At 45.5% G+C, this 18,448-nt stretch overlaps 1 long non-coding RNA gene across 2 annotated transcripts in view; it reads left to right on the top strand.

Annotated features, from left to right (window-relative positions):
- LOC124020453 overlaps positions 1–18,448 on the top strand; it is a 37,253-nt gene that overhangs the window by 16,672 nt on the left and 2,133 nt on the right. For both annotated transcript variants that reach the window (XR_006836065.1, XR_006836067.1), the window contains exon 2: positions 18,351–18,447. This is a non-coding gene — a long non-coding RNA (uncharacterized LOC124020453). The remainder of the gene's footprint in view (positions 1–18,350; position 18,448) is intronic.

Here is an 18,448-nt window from a genome sequence, read left to right as displayed (position 1 = left end):
ACATTCAATGTCCATGCCAAGCTATACACGCATTCAATGTCCATGCCATGCCAAGCTATACACGCATTCAATGTCCATGCCTATACACCATTCAATGTCCATGCCATGCCAAGCTATACACGCATTCAATGTCCATACACAAGCTATACATTCAATGTCCATGCATGCCAAGCTATACACGCATTCAATGTCCATATACACGCATTCAATGTCCATGCCATGCCAAGCTATACACGCATTCAATGTCCATGCCATGCCAAGCTATACACACATTCAATGTCCATGCCAAGCTATCCATGCCATGCCAAGCTACACGCATTCAATGTCCATGCCATGCCAAGCTATACACGCATTCAATGCTATACACGCATTCAATCCATGCCAAGCTATACACACATTCAATGTCCATGCCAAGCTATACACACATTCAATGTCCATGCCAAGCTATACAATTCAATGTCCACGCATTCAATTGTCCATCCATGCCAAGCTATACACGCATTCAATGTCCATGCCAAGCTATACACGCATTCAATGTCCACAAGCTATACACGCATTCAATGTCCATGCCATGCCAAGCTATACACGCATTCAATGTCCATGCCATGCATTCAATGTCCAAGCTATACACACATTCAATGTCCATGCCAAGCTATACACACATTCAATGTCCATGCCATGCCAAGCTATACACGCATTCAATGTCCATGCCATGCCAAGCTATACACGCATTCAATGTCCATGCCATGCCAAGCTATACACGCATTCAATGTCCATGCCATGCCAAGCTATACACACATTCAATGTCCATGCCAAGCTATACACGCATTCAATGTCCATGCCATGCCAAGCTATACACGCATTCAATGTCCATGCCATGCCAAGCTATACACACATTCAATGTCCATGCCAAGCTATACACGCATTCAATGTCCATGCCATGCCAAGCTATACACGCATTCAATGTCCATGCCATGCCAAGCTATACACACATTCAATGGCAAGCCAAGCTATCATTTATCCTTTATTTTACCAGATAAGTTGACTGAGAACACTTTCTCATTTGCAGCAACAATCTGGGGAATAGTTACAGAGGAGAGGGATGAATGAGCCAATTGTAAACTGGGGATTATTAGGTGAGGGTCACATTGGGAATTTAGCCAGGACACCGGGGTTAACACCCCTACAATAAGTGCCACGGGATCTTTAATGACCCCAGAGAGTCAGGACACCCGTTTAACGTCCCATCACTGCCCTGGGGAGGGGAATTTGGATATTTCTTTAGACCAGAGGAAAGAGTGCCTCCTACTGGCCCTCCAACACCACTTCCAGCAACATCTGGTCTCCCATCCAGGAACTGACCAGGACCAACCCTGCTTAGCTTCAGAATCAAGCCAACAGTGGTATGCAGGGTGGTATGCTGCTGACTCTACACACATGGTGTACCAAATCAAATCAAATCAAAATCAAATTTTATTTGTCACATACACATGGTTAGCAGATGTTAATGCGAGTGTAGCGAAATGCTTGTGCTTCTAGTTCCGACAATGCAGTGATAACCAACAAGTAATCTAACTAACAATTCCAAAACTACTGTCTTATACACAGTGTAAGGGGATAAGGAACATGTACATAAGGATATATGAATGAGTGATGGTACAGAGCAGCATACAGTAGATGGTATCGAGTACAGTATATACATATGAGATGAGTGTGTAGACGAAGTAAACAAAGTGGCATAGTTAAAGTGGCTAGTGATACATGTGTTACATAAGGATGCAGTCGATGATGTAGAGTACAGTATATACATATGCATATGAGATTAATAATGTAGGGTAAGTAACATTATATAAGGTAGCATTGTTTAAAGTGGCTAGTGATATATTTACATCATTTCCCATCAATTCCCATTATTATGGCTGGAGTTGGGTCAGTGTCAATGACAGTGTGTTGGCAGCAGCCACTCAGTGTTAGTGGTGGCTGTTTAACAGTCTGATGGCCTTGAGATAGAAGCTGTTTTTCAGTCTCTCGGTCCCAGCTTTGATGCACCTGTACTGACCTCGCCTTCTGGATGATAGCGGGGTGAACAGGCAGTGGTTCGGGTGGTTGATGTCCTTGATGATCTTTATGGCCTTCCTGTAACAACGGGTGGTGTAGGTGTCCTGGAGGGCAGGTAGTTTGCCCCGGTGATGCGTTGTGCAGTCCTCACTACCCTCTGGAGAGCCTTACGGTTGAGGGCGGAGCAGTTGCCGTACCAGGCGGTGATACAGCCCGCCAGGATGCTCTCGATTGTGCATCTGTAGAAGTTTGTGAGTGCTTTTGGTGACAAGCCGAATTTCTTCAGCCTCCTGAGGTTGAATAGGCGCTGCTGCGCCTTCTTCACGACGCTGTCAGTGTGAGTGGACCAATTCAGTTTGTCTGTGATGTGTATGCCGAGGAACTTAAAACTAGCTACCCTCTCCACTACTGTTCCATCGATGTGGATAGGGGGTGTTCCCTCTGCTGTTTCCTGAAGTCCACAATCATCTCCTTAGTTTTGTTGACGTTGAGTGTGAGGTTATTTTCCTGACACCACACTCCGAGGGCCCTCACCTCCTCCCTGTAGGCCGTCTCGTCGTTGTTGGTAATCAAGCCTACCACTGTTGTGTCGTCCGCAAACTTGATGATTGAGTTGGAGGCGTGCGTGGCCACGCAGTCGTGGGTGAACATGGAGTACAGGAGAGGGCTCAGAACGCACCCTTGTGGGGCCCCCGTGTTGAGGATCAGCGGGGAGGAGATGTTGTTGCCTACCCTCACCACCTGGGGGCGGCCCGTCAGGAAGTCCAGTACCCAGTTGCACAGGGCGGGGTCGAGACCCAGGGTCTCGAGCTTGATGACGAGCTTGGAGGGTACTATGGTGTTGAATGCCGAGCTGTAGTCGATGAACAGCATTCTCACATAGGTATTTCTCTTGTCCAGGTGGGTTAGGGCAGTGTGCAGTGTGGTTGAGATTGCATCGTCTGTGGACCTATTTGTAAGCAAATTGGAGTGGGTCTAGGGTGTCAGGTAGGGTGGAGGTGATATGGTCCTTGACTAGTCTCTCAAAGCACTTCATGATGACGGAAGTGAGTGCTACGGGGCGGTAGTCGTTTAGCTCAGTTACCTTAGCTTTCTTGGGAACAGGAACAATGGTGGCCCTCTTGAAGCATGTGGGAACAGCAGACTAGTATAGGGATTGATTGAATATGTCCGTAAACACACCGGCCAGCTGGTCTGTGCATGCTCTGAGGGTGCGGCTGGGGATGCCGTCTGGGCCTGCAGCCTTGCGAGGGTTAACACGTTTAAATGTCTTACTCACCTCGGCTGCAGTGAAGGAGAGACCGCATGTTTTCGTTGCAGGCCGTGTCAGGGGCACTGTATTGTCCTCAAAGCGGGCAAAAAAGTTATTTAGTCTGCCTGGGAGCAAGACATCCTGGTCCGTGACTGGGCTGGATTTCATCTTGTAGTCCGTGATTGACTGTAGACCCTGCCACATGCCTCTTGTGTCTGAGCCATTGAATTGAGATTCCACTTTGTCTCTGTACTGACGCTTAGCTTGTTTAATAGCCTTACGGAGGGAATAGCTGCACTGTTTACTTACCTAAGATACCACACTAGCTATGTACTGAAATATCCTTTAGTGGCACCACCAGCAGTCACACTAGGGGATCAACTGTCACAGATACATCACATTGAAATCTGGATACATTCCAATCAAATCATGTTTCAATCTTGCCCTCTCTCATATTCTTTGTGAGGGCTTTTGTGCTGAGTGACTTAGTGACATTCGTATACAATCTGTCCTGACGTATGGAAGAGTGGGCTCATTTTTCTCTGTGTCAGACTGTGTCCTTCCTGATGAATTCACAGGCCTCAACAGAGCGGATTGGCTTGCAGTGCGGCTACAGGCAAGTGATTGATGACGGGGAGAAAAGTCCTCAGCCTTGCTCTGATTTCCCCAGACCTGACATTCTGTCAGACCCAATCGCCAGCCAGGCATCAGGCCTCCGCCCAACGGCCATGCCATCTCAGACTTACAGCACTGTTACAGACATATAATAGAAATAACAGCGGTGGATTGTGACCCATAATGCATCATTACTTTAAAGTGATATAGTGAAAGGTTGGGCAATTTCAATGAAATATCACAAAACCACAGTTCATCTATTGCCTCATAGAGATGTAACCTAATTAGACTTTTGTTACCATTAGTACACTGCTTTTTAGACTCAATTCTAAATCACTTCTCAGAACGACTTCTCAGCTGCTTTTTGAGAAAAGAGCCATTAGCGTAAGTTCTCAGACTTAGCTTGATGGCACTGCATCAGCCGTTTGGTTGAGTGCTACACTGAGAAGCCATGCAGGTTTGGTGCATTGCCTCTTCAATTAGCAGCTCATCTACTCTATCCAAAACCCCTGCCTGGTAGGCCTGTGGTAGCTCCTCACTCTCCTCTCACAGGGCGCTTCAAGCTGCTGAGACAGAACACGCCTGTCAGTCCAGTAGCCAGAGGCGGCACACCACGTAGGGGGTTATGGGGGAATCACCAGCCAAACCCTAGGAGGAGGAGACCAGATGAGGCCTTAATGACTAAATTACAGCCCTCACTTTTTGAGGAGTCATCAGATTTTCTGCACCATGCTGGCTATGGCAGTCCTACCCGTCTGTTCAGACGGCCCTCCCCTTCCCAGCCTGCCTAGCGGACTCAAAGTGGTGCCCGATAATTACCACCCACCCACAGGGAAGCGTGGGTAAATTCCGGTGTGTTCCTGGGTGGATTGAAGGGGTGTGATTGGCTCAGGCTGTCGTGCTGATAGATTACTTCTTGGACACCTGTCTCAGCTAAGAGGGGAGCAGGTGAGGGCCACGCAGAAACTAAATGGATTTCTTTGGGATTTTAGCCTTTTTTTTCTGGCAGTCATTTACTTTTTCTAAGCTGCAGCTGCAATTCCTAAACGATTTTTCTCTGTCAGCTCTGGAAGATACAGAAACACCAGCATAGAGACCATACAAACAGTGGTACAAATACACCTATGTGCATGCATGCATACTGGCACACATGGCAGGTTGTTGACCAAATCTTCTGTATTCTGCAAACACACAATCACACTCAAAACATACCCTGCCAGATTGACCCACAGTCCAAACTGAACAGTGTGTGTAGCAGTATGGCTCTTCCACTCTACCACTGGAGTTGTTCCAGCAGGTCCCCCAGACCCAGTCAGGGTGAATTCATTAATTCAGTCGCTGACACATCAATTTATTCATCTCCAAATTCCGGAGCAGCCAAGCCAAACATTTGTCACATAGTTAGCATCTTTTGACAAGCACAGGAAGCAGCAGGTCCCGTTTCCTGGGCCCCAGACCCAGGGCCCAACGAGCAGCATACAGCACCTTATTAAATCACCAACCTGGAGCTGGACGAGGGATAGCAGCCAAGCCGCAGACGCATTACCGTGGCAACATTCCCAGCATCCTGCCCATCAGAGCCCAATCAAATATTCTATTACATTATTCTCCAATTTCTGCCCCTGTCTGGCTCAGGGCCCTGGGGCTGTCTGTGTACCGACGGTGGAGGGAATGTTTCCTCTACAGCCATCTGTCTTGATGGGCGGACATATTGGAAATCAAAGCAGGAACAGGAGGGGGGCAGAGAGGCAAGTCCCAGGGCACTGTAGGGGCTCCTCTCTGGCCAGCAGCATTCCAGCTATACACAGAGAGAGAGGGGAAGCTATAGACCTACACAAACACACACACAGACTGACTGACTGGAAGAAAAAACAGATTGATACAATCTCATCCAGATAGAGATGTTATAGATAAACAGGGACTGTAAGAAGGTGCAAAATAAATGGAAACTCATGTGCATGTGTGTTTAATGTGAAAATAATGAATTAATGAGACCAACTCCAGTGAGTTTTTGGAGTATTTCTCTGCATAATGAGTTTTGTATGAGGCAGATTGTATGAGTCAGCAGATTCCCACTGGAACACATGAGATCAAACCCTAAAACTTTCAGGAAGTACACATGGTGGGAGAGATAAGGGGAGACAGATACACAGGGAGACGGGAAGAGAGAGAGAGAGAAAACAAGAAGGAGGGAGTGAACTGCCATAAAATGGAAGAAAGTAGTGTATGAGAGAAGACATAGTGACAGATATTCACTTTAGATATGTAATAAAAAGTGAAGACCCCCTCCCTCGCTCCTCCTCAATTATACCGGCATCTGCTGTTCTGTTGCAGCCTCATACTGTTGTACTCTGAGGGTGGCTGACTGAACACTCTAATCTTCCCTCTATCCTCATACCAGAGGCACATCTTTAGGCTTCCCTCGTGTCATCCCTCACTACAGATGAACTGGGCTTAGTCTCTAAATACTGCAACGGCAGCTTTTTTCCATGGGAGGACAAATGTAATCAGTTATTGAAAACTCAAGGTATCTCCTTCCTTTCACGATATGATCAATATGTCCATGTCCTCCAATGCAGATGTTGCAGTCTGTGGCAGTGGAGTGCAGGAATACAGTGGGGTCTCTGGAGGGAGGGGTTGCCCTACTACTTTAGGGGGCATAATGGTCAGGTAGTGGGGGTGGGGTGTAAGGAGCTAGGGAAGTTGTCAAGAGAGTGATAAGCATGTTGTGTAGTAGAGGAGGATAGAATTGTCACTGAAGACAGAGGGGATCTAGATGGGCAGACAGCATTTGATTGGATAGAGGGGGTGGGGGTCAGGTGTTGATTGGTGGGACATGTCACACAGGAGATAAGGGTCAGAGGGTTGTGAGGAGAGGGAAAATATGACTTGGCAGTGTTTTCCATAATCGCCAGCCATCAGCTAAATAGCCGATAACAGACTCATTTTAAGCCGGCTACTTTTTCCTCTTCATAAATAACTGGGCTTCTTTTCATTTAAAAGTTTCAATTCGCTAGTCAGAAAAGTCTGTATCGCCTTATCCAGCTCGAATGAATGATATGCGTCTTCTAATGATCTATTGATAGGACAGGCGCCTTTCAGTCACAAAGTGAGAGATGACGGGGAAACTGCTGGTTTTGCAGTGTGCTGTCTGTCTTGCCTCTCGGTACCTGTGTTATTTTTTGTACACTGTGGTTGGTTGCAGTTGAATTTCTTTTCACGGAGGAGGGAGACCATGATGCTTCTTCATCGTCTCCTGTGACTGAATTTACACATCCCATGTAATGTATGATGAGTTGAAATCCCCTTAATTATTGTTTTGCGGAACATGAATTTACTTGTCACTGTAGCCTAGTGATTGGTTGTTCGCAAACTAACAGCTCTTTTAGAAGGGATCTGTTAGGTGAACGGAATGAATCGTATTGTTGAGAGAGCGGTTCATTTGGCTCCAGAATTGACATACCGGAAGGCTACTATAGGGAGTGGAGAGAGCCTCATTCTGTTTCAAAATATGATAATTGAAAACAGATTGAAGGTTATAAAAGCTAATGTCATGATACTTCCGTGGTATTTTTAAAGATATTGATGTGGGCCTACTGATGTGATTTAAAGTGTCGACAATGGATTAAACATCTGCTGCTTTCTGTGTAGCAAAGCCCATGTTTAACACCTGAGTCGTTCTTTAATCACACCTGTTGGTCTATTCATGGGGGCCCCTAAAACGGATAGCCTGGGGAAGTCCCATGCAGAAATACGCTAAAGAGAGTTCGGAACCCGGTGTAAATCAGTGGCGCCTCGCAACTTGTCAAACCAATGAAATGCCTTGCTTGGGCAAATGTGCTCCAAATGAGCTCCAAATGTGTTCACCAGATTAGTGCGGTGTATGAGGACAAATTTACTTAAAAAAATATAATAATAATGAACCTCATTAAATGTTACCTGTAATGCACATCTCCTGTAGCCTAATGGTCTCCTTAATTTCATACTGTACCTAAATTACAAGGGTTGGATTTGCAATAAACATTTGTTTATGACAGCACTTAAAGGACATGTACAAAATCTGGCATATGGTTTGCCTATATGGTTAGTATGGTTAGTAGTATCATTTTAAATTGAGAACATACACAGAGAATAACAAACATTAGGAACATCTTCCTAATATTGAGTTGCACCCCCCTCCCCCCTTTTGCCATCAGAATAGCCTCAATTCATCAGGGCATGGACTCTACAAATTGTTGAAAGTGTTCCACAGGGATTCTGGCCCATGTTGACTCCAATGCTTCCCACAGTTGTGTCAAGTTGGCTGGATGTCCTTTGCCTGGTTGACCGTTCTTGATACACACGGGAAACTGTTGAGCATGAAAAGCCAAGCAGCGTTGTAGTTCTTGACACAAACCGGTGCGCCTGGTACCTACTACCATACACCGTTCAAAGTTACTTACATATTTCGTCTTGCCCATTTACACGTGGAATGGCACACATACACCATCCATGTCTCAATCGTCTCAAACATCCTTCTTTAACCTGCCTCCTCCCCTTCATCTACACTGCGTGGATTTAACAAGTGACATCAATAAGGAATTATAGCTTTCACCTTGATTCACCTGGTCAGTCTGTCAGGGCTCTCCAACCCTGTTCCTGGAGACCTACCCTCCTGGTCTATATCACATAATCATGTTTTGTATACTCAGTGTATAGCTAAATAATGGGGGAGTTTAGCTATTCTCTGCTTCAGATGACATATTACCATAAGGCCAGTAATGCCATCATACTGTAGGCCTATGGCATTGGCGATGCATGCCGTAAACTGATAAATGGAAAATGGATAACACACAGACAGAATCCCTTCCCCTTTTAATTGCAAGATTGTGATATGTGATTATCCAACATTGACACTAGTTCATTTTGAATATTAGTTTCACAATTAAAACAAGTTTAAACACTTCAAAGAATCTCTTGCTGTAATGACACATTCCTTTCTCTTTCCCTTACACACACGCACGCACGCACGCACGCACGCAAACACACACACACACACACACACACACACACACACACACACACACACACACACACACACACACACACACACACACACACACACACACACACACACACACACACACACACACACACACACACACACACACACGTGAGAGGGAAGGCGAAAGGAATGTGTCATTACAGCGCGAGGTCATTTCATTGAAGGAGGTGTGGGTCAGTGACTGCTGATATTGAGACAATGTTGCGGCCCTTCTCACTCTATACACAGCCATGAGACTGAAAAGAGAGAGAGATGGAAAGACTGGAAGTTAGAGAGAGGACAATGTCAGTATAGAGAGAGGTGGAAGTCAGGGACCGGGTGTCGTGGTAGTGTCTCTAATCCCTCCACACGTTTTAACTGAGGTGATGTCAGTATAGAGAGAGGTGGAAGTCAGGGACTGGGTGTCGTGGTAGTGTCTCTAATCCCTCCACACGTTTTAACTGAGGTGATGTCAGTATAGAGAGAGGTGGAAGTCAGGGACTGGGTGTCGTGGTAGTGTCTCTAATCCCTCCACACGTTTTAACTGAGGTGATGTCAGTATAGAGAGAGGTGGAAGTCAGGGACTGGGTGTCGTGGTAGTGTCTCTAATCCCTCCACACGTTTTTACTGAGGTGATGTCAGTATAGAGAGAGGTGGAAGTCAGGGACTGGGTGTCGTGGTAGTGTCTCTAATCCCTCCACACGTTTTTACTGAGGTGATGTCAGTATAGAGAGAGGTGGAAGTCAGGGACTGGGTGTCGTGGTAGTGTCTCTAATCCCTCCACACGTTTTTACTGAGGTGATGTCAGTATAGAGAGAGGTGGAAGTCAGGGACTGGGTGTCGTGGTAGTGTCTCTAATCCCTCCACACGTTTTAACTGAGGTGATGTCAGTATAGAGAGAGGTGGAAGTCAGGGACTGGGTGTCGTGGTAGTGTCTCTAATCCCTCCACACGTTTTAACTGAGGTGATGTCAGTATAGAGAGAGGTGGAAGTCAGGGACCGGGTGTCGTGGTAGTGTCTCTAATCCCTCCACACGTTTTTACTGAGGTGATGTCAGTATAGAGAGAGGTGGAAGTCAGGGACCGGGTGTCGTGGTAGTGTCTCTAATCCCTCCACACGTTTTTACTGAGGTGATGTCAGTATAGAGAGAGGTGGAAGTCAGGGACCGGGTGTCGTGTCGTGGTAGTGTCTCTAATTCCTCCACACGTTTTTGCTGAGGTGATGTCAGACCTCAGAGGACACCCTCAGCTGTCCGGGCTGCTCTCGTCAGGCCCAGCATACGGAGGCAGTCACGCGAGCAGGGCTACTGTGTCGCCCTTCATGAATTATGTATCTTAAACAAATTTACAAGCCCCCGGGTGACCCGAGTGGAAGCCTCTTTACCCTGCGGGCAGGGAGAGAGAGAGAAAATAGAGAGAAATAGAGGGCAGCTCATCAACTCATCTCTGAGAGAGGGACATCCGCAAAGACCCTCTGAGCCTCTCCCTGTCTCTCTGCCCCTTACATCGCTCCATTTGCTCCCTACATGAGCCGCCAACACCCCCCAGCTCCCAGCAGGAGAATAGGGGGCATTTCAGTGCACTCTGACAGAACAACAGGGGGCCCAAAGGTGGAGGGCCTGAGGCCACAGCCTAGTGGGCAGGGGGGTGAAGGAGGCAGGGAATTCAGCCACCATGCCCATTAAGTGGCCGGCGTGAAGATCAAACCAAGGGCACATGCTCCGGGCTCTCCAGTAGGCCTGTCCCCAGTGTGTGCGTGCGTGCGTGCGTGCGTGCGTGCGTGCGTGCGTGCGTGCGTGCGTGCGTGCGTGCGCGCGCCAGTAATCCCCACAATAGTAAACAAACATTTGACCAACTGGTGACAAATGCTATTTCTAGGGGGTTTAGGGTTAGAATTAGGTTTAGGAGCTAGGGTAAGGGTTACTGAGCTATATACAATTGTTTCATACCAAGGATCATTTAGCTATTTAATTATTAATTTTAACACTCATTAAAGTATCAAAAAAGGATGTGAAAAAAAATATTTGATGACTTTTAATTATAAACACATTGAATAACATATTCACTACATGGAACAACAGACAGTCCCCCAAAACAATGAAAAGGACATTTGTTCTAAATGTCTGTCCAATATCTGAGAGATATAAGATATTTTTTTCTACATCTATTTAACCCCTTATTTTTGTCACCAAACTGCCTCCATAACTTCCACTAACTTTTATCAACTGGTATCGGGGGACCTTGTGAGGCCTGTGGGCGTCCTGAAGCAAAACAACCGACATGTTTGTGAGAGTCTCACCTTTCCATATTAGTGTGTTCTGTTCGGACGCCACAGAAAAAAGTTGGCAGATCGGCTGTACCGACTTCAGACGAGTCCCAAGATGCTTGTGGGGGCCGTAGAGCTAAACGGAGAACACCATTGTGTTTGTGAGAGTCTCATCTTTCCAATAGTTTCTAGGCCAAACCGTTCGAATGCTACAGATGATTTTGTGAGAAGAGCGATTTTCGAGATGTCTCATGGTCTGACAAACACTACTCTAGCTCTGTCACCTTTCACCTCAGATGTCTCATGGTCTGACAAACACTGCTCTAGCTCTGTCACCTTTCACCTCAGATGTCTCATGGTCTGACAAACACTGCTCTAGCTCTGTCACCTTTCACCTCAGATGTCTCATGGTCTGACAAACACTGCTCTAGCTCTGTCACCTTTCACCTCAGATGTCTCATGGTCTGACAAACACTGCTCTAGCTCTGTCACCTTTCACCTCAGATGTCTCATGGTCTGACAAACACTGCTCAGCTCTGTCACCTTTCACCTCAGATGTCTCATGGTCTGACAAACACTGCTCTAGCTCTGTCACCTTTCACCTCAGATGTCTCATGGTCTGACAAACACTGCTCTAGCTCTGTCACCTTTCACCTCAGATGTCTCATGGTCTGACAAACACTGCTCTAGCTCAGTCACCTTTCACCTCAGATGTCTCATGGTCTGACAAACACTGCTCTAGCTCTGTCACCTTTCACCTCAGATGTCTCATGGTCTGACAAACACTGCTCTAGCTCTGTCACCTTTCACCTCAGAAGTCTCATGGTCTGACAAACACTGCTCTAGCTCTGTCACCTTTCACCTCAGATGTCTCATGGTCTGACAAACACTGCTCTAGCTCTGTCACCTTTCACCTCAGAAGTGCGACATTGGCGGATGCGGTGGATATCTGCAGCTTAAACGGACAGATTTATATGGGGATGTTTTAAATGATGCTAATTACATTTCTGCGGGGGAGAGGACATCGACTCTAGGGGGTTTTAATATGTTTCAATGTCAAACAGTTTTGTTATACATATATTTCAGTCTTCTTCTATGTAAAGTGTAATATTGGGACGCAAACTCAAAATGGAATATATTTCAACTCTATATCTGACATGGTACAGTTGTCCTCTTTTTTAAGCCCATAACCATGTGTGTGAGGTGTATACATTTGTTTCAAAGTAGATTTGTTTATTAAGACAACCAAGAATCACTCTGTATGACCCTGATTTAGCAAGATCGGTTTCCTTCCTCTCTGGAAACAAAAGTTAGGAAGGACGCCTGTATCTTTGTAGTGACTGGGTGTATTGATACACCTTCCAAAGAGTCATTCATAACTTCACTGTGCTCAAATAGTTATTCAATGTCTGTTTTCTATTTGATTTTACCCATCTACCAATAGGTGCTCTTCTTTGTGAAGCATTCCTGCTCTTTCTGGTTGAATCTGTGTTTGAAATTCACTGCTTGACTGAGGGACCTTACAATTATTTGTATGTGTGGAGTTCAGAGATGAGGTAGTCATTCAAAAATCCTGTTAAACATGATTATTGCACACGGAGTGAGTCCATGCAACCTATTATGTGACTTGTTAAGCACATTTTTACTCCTGAAATGATTTAGGTCATAACAAAAGGGTTGAATACTTATTGACTCAAGACATTTCAGCTTTTCATTTTTAATTAATTTGTAAAACATTCATTATGGGGTATTGTGTGTAGGCCAGTGATGCAATGTGTTGATTACATGGGGCATGTAATCAAGACATGGTTTGATCTGCTTGCTACGTGGTCATTAAAGCAGTTGCATTTGCTCTCACTCTGGATTCCATACAAGATTCAGTATATCAGACACACACACAACCAATGACCACATCACTACGTGAACAGAGGGCATTAGTGTGTGTAGCTATTTACCTAGTTTAAATATCAACGGTACTGGATAACACATCATCATCATCAATATTCGGTCTGGATGGCTGATATGCACAGCAGATAGAGGCAGAAAGACATAAAGAGGAGCAGAGCACCATGGGAGTTGTATGCTGAGATGATCACATTGTAAATGAATGGTTGAACTGAATTTCGTTCTCCCGTCTCATCATTATTTAATTGTTCTAAAGACGTGGTTGTGAAACCCACGAGACATAACAAAAGATTGGCGACGAGTAAATCTGAACCTGCAGGATCTATTTTGTCCCGAAGAAGTGGGTTTTTACAAGTTTCAAACTTATTTTCCGTGTTACAGTCTAGGCTAAAGTTAACAAATCGTATTGCTATCAGTGCAAAGTGAAAAGTCGAGCTCGGTAGCTAAGAGAGAGAGAGTTGGCGTCATCATGGATGCCAGTAAAGGATTAGTGATGAGCGTTGTAGCAGGAAAACAACGTGATAAAAAATTGAGGGAACTAGAGTGAGTAAAGGAAAGGACTTCTATTCAACTGTGAAGAGGAACTTTGGAATTAAAAGCTGCTTAAGGAGCGAACTTGAGGATGAAACATCAGTGAGTGAAGTGAATGAAGATCACATGAGGAACATGAGGAATATATTGTCGTGGCTGAGGACAATATTGAAGTGTGTGACATTTCAGGAGCCTATTGAGATATGAAAAATGTCTGGAATTGTTGAAAACATTGGAAAGTTCGATAAAAGTATTGAGCAGTGAAGCTCATATACAGAACGGCTTGAATATTTTGTTCTTGAAAATTGCATTGATTTGGACAAAATTGTGCGTACATTCTTTTGTGTAATGGGGCCAAAAACATTTAATTTACTACGCAAACTGCTACAGCCAGACAGGCCAGGTAATAAGACGTATGGGGATATTGTGGAAATACTGAAAGGACACTTTTCACCAGAACCATTAGTTTTTACTGAAAGGTTTAGGTTCCACAGAAGACATCAGTAAGCGGGAGAATCCGTGTACAATGTTTTGCTGCTGCATTAAATAGACTTTCAGAGCACTGAGATTAATGATGTTCGAAATGACACCATTACAGACAGACTAGTATGTGGGCTATGGAGTGAAGCTACACAAAAGAGACTATAAAAGACCATGGATGTAATTGTGTCCATGGAACTAGCTCCGCAGTTGAGTTCATCAGGACGAGCGCACAGATTTGCAACTGAAAATCAGAGACAGGGAAATCAAGGCACTTGCTTCCGCTGTGGCAAGGCAGGACATCAGGCCCCTACATGGATTGCCTGGCCTGTGGTAAAAGCACTCCAAAAAGCATTACGTCGGACAGTATGTATACCATGTGTATCCTGTACACGCGACTAATAAAACTTGAAAAGGGCCACATCGAGCGAGCCTGGAGAAACAAAAAGAGCTCAGAGAAAACATCAAACTGAAAACGAGACATTCCACTGAAATAAAAAGAGACACGTTTTCACACTGTTGAGCAAGAGAACAGAGGTAAACATATTTACACCAATAATAAAACCTATTAATCCTACCCAATACATTCCCAATTTCTCCTAAATGTCTTCCTGATAAGTGACTAGACAAGGAAGTCACACTGAATATACTGACTGTTACTGGGGGGCCGCACGGCTACTATGTCTCTCCCTTACTAGAGGGCCAGTCAGTGCGTATGGAGATCGACAGAGGGGCAGATGTATTTCTTATTTCAGAGAGTCCACAAAAAGACACTGAAATCCCTTCCACTTGAACCAACATACATCATCGCTTTGAAGCATCACTGATATGTCAGTACAGTTAAACGGATCAATTGAAAAGCTGCCACTCTATGTCGTTAAAGGAGACTATCCATCACTACTTGGACGTTTGTGGTTGGAGGAAATCACACGGGACTGGCCATCAGTGAGTACAATAACACATGGAGAGCTGGGTAGTGTGAAAAACATTAAACATTAAAACTTAGCATTAAGCCAGACAACAAACCAAAGTTTCTGAATGCACAACCCATACTTTATGCTATCCGACCAAAAGTTCAGGCTGACTTGGACGCTCGAGTTAAGAACAAAGTACTGGAGCCGGTCAACGTGAGTGAATGGGCAACACTCATCATACTAGTCCTTAAGAAAGACGGTGGAATCAGGATATGTGGAGACTTTAAAGTCACAGTTAACCCTGTGTTGTCTGCTGAGCAGTATCCATTACCACACATAGACAAGCTTTTCGCAGGCTTAGCTGGGGATCAAAAGTTCAGCTAAATCTACTTCTGCTAAGTCTACTTGCGGATGCACATGGATGAAAAGTCAACGGAGTTGCTGACCATCGACACACAAGGGGCTTTTCAGGTACTGTTGTCTACCATTTGGAATTTACATTTACATTTAAGTCATTTAGCAGACGGTCTTATCCAGAGCGACTTACAAATTGGTGCATTCACCTTATGAATCACAAGTGCACAGCGCTGTTCCAGTGTGCGATGGGCCAGATATTGAGTGGATTATCAAGAGTACAAAGCTACCTAGATGACATCTTTGTTACTGAAAAGGACAAAGAGGACCATCTCCAGAACTTAGATGCATCCATACGGAGTCAAATGTGCATTCTTCCAATCCCCGGTTGAATACTTCAGACACGTCATCGACGCTACGGGCCTTAAGAAGACGCCGTCTATGATCAAGGCTGTCTTGGACGCCCCTGCTCCTCAGCTCAACCAACTAGGTACTTTCCTGGGGTTACGGAATTACTACGGGACGTTTTATCCCGAGGTTAGCAACAAAGTTGATGTCGCTGCATCAGTTGCTTTGTCAGCACAAAGCAGGGAAATATACTGAACAATGCGACAAACCAAGAAAACACTCCTGAAATCTGAGGCATTGACACACTTTGACCCATCATTGCCCATCCAAATAGAGTAGCTTGTAATGCTGGTCCCTGTGGTGTGGAAGCAGTCGTATCCATTATCATGACTTCTGGTGAAGAGAAAGTAAGTACACACAGATGGAACGAGAAGCCATAGGCATTGTCTTTGGACTGCGTAAGTTTCAGCAGTATCTTTATGGGAGGAAGTTCACCCTTCTTACGGATCAACGTCCGCTGATGAGCACCTTTGAACCGCATCCTGAGATTCCGTCAACTACTGCAGGTAGAATGCAAAGGTGGGCTTTGTTGTTGTCAGCACACACCTACAACATCAAGTAGCGCAAGTTAGAACTTCACTGGAATGCAGATAGACTTTCCAGGTTACCACTACCTGTGGTCACGCCAAGTGGACATCCACTTCAGACAAGTGGAAAAGGCACCATTCACTTTGACATAAGTGTGGAGAAACACCAGAAACGACCCAGTGTTATCTGAAGTGATGGACATCATCATCAAAAGTACAGCCGCAGGGGATGCTCCAGAACTGAACCTTACCAGAAGAACTGACCTATCAATACAGTCTGCTTGTTTGCTGCGGGGGAGGAGAGTAATCATGTCCGCTTTCGCTGAGGAAACCAGTGTTGCAACAGCTACACTCAAGTCATTGTGGAATGGTTTGCAATTAAGGAAATCGCACAAATCGCACAAAGCTACTTCTGGTGCCCTGGAATGGTAGGAAGCATTGAGCAGAAGGTGAAAATGTGTTCCCCATGTTCCCCATGTCAGAATGTAAAGCAACGTACCTCCACTTGCACCTCTTCATCCATGGAATTGGCCGGAGGACGCGTGGAATGCATATACATTGAATGCATATACATCAACTTCGCAGGTCCATTCGAAGACAGAAGGTTTCTCGTGTTTGTGAATGCTCATAGCAAGTGGCCAGATGTTGACATCATAAGATCTATTACTGAAGAGAAGACCATCGAGAAGCTTGGAGAACTGTTTAGTCGATTTGGCAACGGACCTCAGGTAGTGTCCCAAGAAATGGCCACGGTTCCCACAGGTGAATGGTGTACAGCACATCAGGTCCGCCTTGTATCACCCATCAACCAACGGGCTGAGGGAGAGATTCGTACAGACCGTGAAATATGCCTAAAAGCCTATCAGGGTCAAGGAATACTGCACCAACGCTTCAACAGCATCCTGCTATCCTTCCGGAACACACCTCACGAAACCACCAAGGCTTGGCCTGAATCACTACTCATGAAGAGAGAGCTACGCACAAGCTTCAACCAACTCAAACCTCAGAACGTAAAGGACTGTACAAGACATCATCTTGAAAAGGTGACTGTTGTTCATAATGGGAGAAGGGTTAGGGTTTTAGCTGTAAGTGCAATGTGGGGTTCAGGTTTTCTTCAGAGCCATCAGCCCCTCTCCTTTCCTCTCCTCTCCTGTCTACTCTCCAGCAGCAGGTCACAGACTGTCTTGTAATTAAGACCCGAGGAGAGCTGGGAGTGAGACAGAGCATGTGATGAGTCTGCTCATCAATCCACAGACCAGGCAGGGCTCAGTGCTCTGGGTCCCTCCTCTCTCGGGCTCCTGTGGAGACTGACTGCGACACTGAGCGGTGGACAGCAGTTCAGAGGGAAAGCCAGTAGTAGAAGGTAATACCCATTATAGCCTGAGTTATAAGTCTGGTGACTGTTTCTTAGGGAGGTTTGACTATAAAATAATAGGCTGTATGGATAGAGCAGAGTGGTGTTAATGTTGCCTGGGGAAACTGATGAGAATTATCGTCTTTGAAACGTGATGTAAGCAAGTGACATCATAATTCGTCTCTCTATCTTCCTACCTTCCTAACGATGAGGCTCTTTGATCTCTGGGAGCAGTTAGCTAATGGTGGAGATAAAGATATGCCAGTCTTCTCCTCTCCCTTTATCCACCTCTTCATTTCTTCCTCCACTTCCCCCTCCCGGGCTCCGTGGCGAGGCCAGACGAAGTGAGGGAGGAAGATGACAGCCTTACTTCCTGTGAACATCCTCATCAGCGCTGCGGATCGATCACATTAACATTACCTCACACTCCAATCAATGGCTGGCCCAGCTACTGAGCTGTGCTTAAAGCGAAGACAAAGGAAATGAATTTCTCATCATCTTACGTCGTCTATCATCCCTAACTCCTCCTTTTGCGCTCTCTCTCCCTCCCTCCATCTCACACACAATGCCCATGCACACAAACACATCTCATTATCTCTCGCTTTATCCCTCTCTTTCTTCTCTCCAATTCTCTCTCCTTTTGCTTTCTCTGATGGGGACCCAGGTGTTGGTGGAAATGGAGATGAAGACAGTGGACAGAGCTATTGAAAGCAAGCAGCAGGAGTTAAGTGGAACAAATACAATCCCTATTTTTGTTTCTTG

The sequence above is a fragment of the Oncorhynchus gorbuscha genome, linkage group LG03 (genome assembly GCF_021184085.1).
Source record: "Oncorhynchus gorbuscha isolate QuinsamMale2020 ecotype Even-year linkage group LG03, OgorEven_v1.0, whole genome shotgun sequence".
NCBI lineage: Eukaryota > Metazoa > Chordata > Actinopteri > Salmoniformes > Salmonidae > Oncorhynchus > Oncorhynchus gorbuscha.
Note: the sequence above shows the minus strand (reverse complement) of the source record. Positions and strands in the feature narration are given on the sequence as shown.